General features: G+C 36.9%; 1 protein-coding gene across 6 annotated transcripts in view; it reads left to right on the top strand.

Annotated features, from left to right (window-relative positions):
* Positions 1-6462, top strand: part of arhgap32b (Rho GTPase activating protein 32b) — a 115276-nt gene that overhangs the window by 21756 nt on the left and 87058 nt on the right. The window contains exon 1 of one of the 6 annotated variants that reach the window (XM_020613500.1): positions 488-739. The exons of the other annotated variants lie outside the window; for them this stretch is intronic. The gene's annotated coding sequence lies outside the window, so the exon portion shown is untranslated. Of the gene's footprint in view, positions 1-487; positions 740-6462 lie in introns of those variants that run through there. 6 annotated transcript variants of the gene reach the window in all.

The raw sequence follows: 6462 nt of genomic DNA, 5'->3' as shown, positions 1-6462 counted from the left end.
TGGGCATAGCTAGCTGGCCTATTCTCCATGGTGTGGAGCCGCGCTTCTAAGTCTGTGAGCCTCGCCTCCAATGCTGCTAGCATCTGACATTTATTACAAGTACCATTATCGCTAAAGGAGGCAGAGGAATAACTGAACATGCGACACTCCGAGCAAGAGAAAGGTGGAGAGGAAGAGGGGGAAGCCATTGCTCTCGATTAAGCTACTAGCTTAGCTAGCTTCTAAACTAGCCGACCTAAAGTAGCAAGTTAAATTTGGTAGTTAGCAAGAACTTCTGAAAAACAAGTACTTTAAGTGGTGCAAGCGTATGTTGTCACTCAAAAATTCAGATGAAACTAGAAAATAGTGAGTTTAATTCATAAACAATCTGGAAGCAAGCACAATGCAGTGCAAATACAGAAAACAGGAAATGAGTACGGTTTACTGCAGGAAACAGCAGTCCGTCAAAGGTTCTCCCAGATCAGTCATCATCATTATTGATGATGTAAATATCTGCTTGATATCTCTTACGGTTTGTTTTGTTGTCAATATTTATATTTTGTCTACCTTTCCATTCAAAGTCAGTGCTCTGTGGATCCGCGAGTCATGTGACCCTCCGCTCTAGCTTCGTCTGGTCTGTCTATGTGCTTTCAACAGTCTCAAAAGATGCTTTAGCTACATATAGTTTAATGCCTTTTATGTAAACATACTGGACTGTTATGAACAAGCCTGGCCAAAGAAGGATTATATCAAAACAGAGGTAAGCTTATTATTAATTTACTTTGAACGAGGCAGAGGTTGACTTAGTCCACTAACATTATGATAGGCTGCTAACAGCTAGCGAAGTAGACATAAAGCGCTTTATTTACAATAAAGTTTACAATGATTCATGTGAACTGTTTAGTTAAGGTTACACGGTGTTTGTACTCAGGCATGTGAACACTGAATAATTTTTCAACGCTCTCATTGACTTTTTATAAGCGAATCGTGGCTCAATAGAGTGATTCTGAAAATACCCTCGAAGCAAAAGTAAGGGTTTTTAATATCGCCACGGTTTCCTCATTTTGTGTACTGTCTAGACTTGCATTGCATTTCGGTTAAAAATCACAAATTTTACCATTTGTCTGAAACTGACAGCTATTTATTGTAGATTTAATTGCAATCACACAAAATCAAAATCTAAAGCACTTTAACAGCAACAGATGCAGCAATATAATAAAAAATAAGACCTGAGCTCTAGTTTCATATTCATTTTTTATTTCTCTTTGCTATTTGGGCTTATTGGAACCTGATAAGTATAAAAACTAAGCATCATCTTTTGACATGATGTAGTTTTAGAGAAAAATGATGTACACAAATGTGGACACTCGGTCTGAATTTCCAAAAAAACAAAGTGACTTTTGTGTAATTGAATGTAAAACTTCAAAATGACTATTGATATAAATTTTATCGCTCAAAACTATAGAAATAACTTAAATTACAAAATAAAATTGGGTTCTGCAAAAATCAACTCAATAAAAACTTCAGGTTTTACTAAAAATCTATATACAGTGGGTACAGAAAGTATTCAGACCCCTTTAAATTTTTCACTGTTATATTGCAGCCATGTGCTAAAATCATTTAAGTTCATTTTTTCCTCAATGTACACACAGCACCCCATATTGACAGAAAAACACAGATTTATTAAAAAAGAAAAACTGAAATATCACATGGTCATAAGTATTCAGACCCTTTGCTATGACACTCATATATTTAACTTAGGTGCTGTCCATTTCTTCTGATCATCCCTGAGATGGTTTACAGCCTGCTGTGTTCTTCAGGCTGATCAACTCTGGGAGTTGTGCATTTGTCCTTACTATGTCAATTACCACTTTTACCGATTGTCTCAAGTTTGAAGAATCTGTCACGCGTGAATCTGTCAGTGATGGCAGTGAATCTCAAGGTTTTAGACCAGTACATCCTAATTTTTGGGTATTGGATGCAAGACATGGTGCATTCCCACTCTGAGAGACGGAATTAAAAAAAGATTTTTAGGAAATCACATTGTATGATTTTTTTAAAGAATTTATTTGTCTTGCACTGCTGAACATAAGTATTTGAACACCTGAGAAACAGCAAGAATTCTGGCTCTCAAAGACCTGTTACTGTGCCTTGAAAAAGTCCACCTCTACTCCATGGAACTGCATGGAAATATTCAACTTCAGCATACTTTCAGGTATTTCAGGTATCATAATGTTCAGCTCTTCAATGATATTATTGCTTGTATTTATTGCATCTCATCCTTCAGATTATTCAACAAAGATCTTCAGCCATTTCTTCTCAACTAATTTAACAAAGAAATTCAGCAATTTCTACTCACCCTTCAGGTGTTTCAGCAATTTATTTCAGGCATTTTCAGGGCGGTCCTTCAGCATCACAGCATCCACATGCATTTTCGACAGGAAATGCATTTCTGTAGTTGTATTATATTCTCTTCCAAGTCTCTGTGTGTGTTCACCCTGTGGTGAGCTGTTGAGTGCATACCTTATCAGATTTTTGCCTGATAATTATCAAGACAAGTTTTTATTACTCAGCTCTACACAAGAGCTTTCAAATCAGCTTCAAGGTTATTCAGCTCTTGTCTATATTGTGCCTGTATAATGCATTATATTCCGTTACCTTGGATGCATTTTCCATTTTCTAAAAGGCCACATGAATATATCTTAAATTTACTTACAGCGCATATAAAACGTATTCACCCCCTTGGATATTTTACCCTTTCATTGATTTTATAAATCAATCATGGTCAATATAATTTGGCTTTTTTGAACCAAAATAATTACAGCATTTTTATTTAATTGACATTCCTTTGTAGAAACCTGTTTTGACTTTGACATCAGAGGTTTTTTTGTAATTTTCTTTGGTCAAAAACGTCAGATTATATTGACCATGATTGATTTATAAAATCAATAAAAGGGTAAAACATCCAAGGGGATGAATAATTTTTATAGGCACTGTATTTACTTACTTTAATGTTCTCTCCTTCCAGTGTTGTATTCAAGCAGACCAAGATAATCAATAACAACTTGAAAAAGGGCTGATGTCGGTTTTCAGGCTCCCATGCATACCTGGGAAAAGTGGGTGGATTAAGCAAGGGTTTCTGCTGCACACAAAATTATATTTTCATGAACTCGTTCCCAGTCATGATTAACAGTGGGTCTGAATAGTTTCTGAGCACTATATATGTGAGCCACACAGTATATATATATCACAGTAGAGGTGCAATCAAACACAATTACATAATTTGAATATGAAAAGATAATGTGATCTGGGTGCTGTTTTAGACTAGTCTGTAGTGTTACTGTTAATTAGTCTAACCCAAATATTCAACTGTTCTCATATTTGTACTTTGGGTAGGCGATTGGTTTTTAATTTTGGTATTTGAATATTCAAACCTGCAGAAAACTTCAATGCTGATGCAGTCCGAGTGCAATGATGAAGAGGAAAGAGAACATAATGGAGACAGCTTGGTATGCCGGTACTCATTCTGAAAACATTGGGGCAAATTTTCCAATATGCATTACTTGGATAGACTGACCAGATTCTCTAAAACTAACCTAAATGGTTACTTACCTGAAAAATATCATAACTTAATAAGGTAGCATAATACCAATCATAGGATGCGATAATCACAGATTCCATGTTTGTGGATCAATAAGTCAATGTGAAACATTAATACACCAACAATGCATGTTTCCATCATAGACAACCAGCTACAGCCTCATTTTCATCAAAATGGTCCATGTTTCTATGGTAACAACCAATGGAACATTCTGACCAATGGCATCAATTGACAAAGAGGGAAAACATGGCTCATGATTTGGGATTTAGCTGATAGTGTGGAGTGAGAAGGTAAAGTGTTTTGAGAGTTTTTTTTTGTGGTTTTTGCTGCCATTACATTTCACACAAATGTTTTTTCCAGTAAAATATTCTTGTAGGCTTTTTAGTTTGGAACAAATTGTATCCGGAATTCATAGCAAATAGTATTTTTGTATGTTTATGTAAGTTAAAGCTTTAGCAGCTTAATTTTATCCATTCTAACAGTGACAAAAGCTGTTTGGCCACTACGTCTCCAAACTCCATTTCTACTACTTCAGATAAACTTGTATGAATTTGGAATCATCTGGAGCAGATTGCTGAAAACTGCAAGGTCAGTTACATCAAATCCCAGTGCTGTATTTTTAGATAATTAATGAAGATACTATCCACATCGTTGTGTGGAATGATTTAGGACAGGTTTAATGTGGGCTCCTTCCTGTGAGCTGTCAGAGCAGATGGTGATGCAACTGAATATAAACTAATGAAAATAGGCATCATGCTTTGACTTCCACAATCTGTATGTACCAAATGTGTCACTGCATTATTTTTTTCTTCACACTTGTCTTGGGCTATTAGAACACAGCCATATAGCAATAAGGTCTATTAGCACCCAAGTTGTAATATCTGTTTTATTCATAATTTGGCATTTAAATGTTTTCCTGCATCACCGCCCTGTGGCTTTCTATGTCACATTCTCAATAAACTGTAGGCTTATTTATTTCAGGTTCATATAGCAGCTAAAGTATGTTAAAAATTTTCTGATAAAATCTATCGTTGACGGTACACTACCAGTCAAAAGTTTGGACACAACGTTCCCATTGAATTAAATGAGAAAATGTGTCCTCACTTTTGACTTGCACTGTATGTGAACTAGCTAATCGTACTTTGGTCAATACAACCTGATCAGAATAACTGAGTACTTAAAATGACACATTTATAACATTTATGTAACATCAGCTAACTAGATTCCGTGGCTTGGCTAATTCAGTAGGTGTTAGCTATGTTAGCGATTTCTTTACATGTAGAAAAGGCCTACATCCTACTGTTACCATTCACAAGAAATACTCCCCAACAAAATTACAGCCTTCATGTACATATTCTTTGTGAAGCCTGACCTTGATGGTACAGAGAAATATCCAGTCAGTAGTGTGATTATATTGGTAATGCTGCCAATCACACAAACATTCACACAAACATTGGTTGTTGATTGACAGGTCATTCTTGTTGCCAGCTTTGATTTAATTTTAAGATCAAGTCACCTTATTTTTCAGCGCATGTAACTCACTATTGTTTTTCTTTTCATTTTGTTATGCCATTTTGTTTGTTTTAGGTGCTCTGTAAAAACATTTGGAGACAAAACCTAGCCATTTGATATCACTGAAGGATTCCTGTCAGGTATCAAAAATAGATTTTGATTTGTTTATGGCAATGAAGCATATGTTATTTAAAGAGCCCATGGAATGCTTTTCCTTTTTTTCTGACTTATCTACAATGTTACAGTGGTGAATTATCAACCTTATTTGACCTAAAGCTCAAAAAAATGAACTGAGGTGAGGTGAACTTATGTTTTAGTATTTCTGTGCAGAAGCAAACTCTCGCTGGTGAGAATTTTTTTCTAACAAATTAAAGTCTTACGTGATAGTTTAAGGAATGGTCATAATTTCCAGGTAGTTGCATGTTCATGTGAGCTTGCCTGACATCCACCGGTGCCATTTTCTTTGACTGTGCCCGGTTTTGTGGATATATTCCCCCCTGCTGCTGCACTGTGACCAGAGGATGTGGAGAAAAATACAGGGCTTGAGGTTACTGTATGTCTGGGAATGTTCCTGTACAGGGACTCACTGTTTTATCTGACCAGGTCTAACCTACAAGCAGCTGGCCAGTGAAGACACCTGGGGCGATGAATGATATGTCATTCTGCTCACTAAGATGGTTAAAATCCTATTTATCAGAAAGATTCAAATTTGTTCATGTTAATGATGAATCTTCCACACAGACTGAAGTTAGTCACGGCGTTCCACAGGGCTCTGTGTTGGGTCCAATTCTCCTCACCTTATACATGCTCCCTTTAGGCAATATTATCAGGAAACATGACAAATTTCCATTGCTATGCAGATGATAGTCAGTTATATTTATCTATGAAGCCAAATGAATCAGATCAGCTGGTCAAACTTCAAGCATGTATTAAAGACATAAAGGCCTGGATGACCTGCAACTTCTTATCTCCCTTCCTCTTACCTTTCAGTCTGTAGCCTCTGTCAGCCTGGACTGCCTGAAAGCCAGTGATAGTGGTGGTGAATTTCAGGATGTGTTCCTGCAGCCATTGTTTTTCAGTAGAACACATTATGTTTCACTCTTGATATTCTCACTGGGTCTTAGCACACTGAAGTCATCGATCTTGATAAAGGTTATAGTTAGGCCTAGCTCAGGTGACTGTGAGACTGCTGGGGGCCCCCATGATGTTCTGAGGTTCTCTTCTCCCCTTCCCTCCCCTCTCTTCTCTCTCCACAATCTATATGCCACCACTTAAATGTCACTAACTGCGTGTCTCCTCTCTCCTGTAGTCTCTCTCTCTCTCTCTCCCTGTACCTTTCTGCAGGTAGCCCTGGTTCTGGAGCTCCCCGT

This window comes from Monopterus albus, unplaced genomic scaffold (assembly GCF_001952655.1).
Source record: "Monopterus albus unplaced genomic scaffold, M_albus_1.0 scaffold134.1, whole genome shotgun sequence".
In the NCBI taxonomy this organism is placed as follows: Eukaryota; Metazoa; Chordata; class Actinopteri; order Synbranchiformes; family Synbranchidae; genus Monopterus; species Monopterus albus.
Note: the sequence above shows the minus strand (reverse complement) of the source record. Positions and strands in the feature narration are given on the sequence as shown.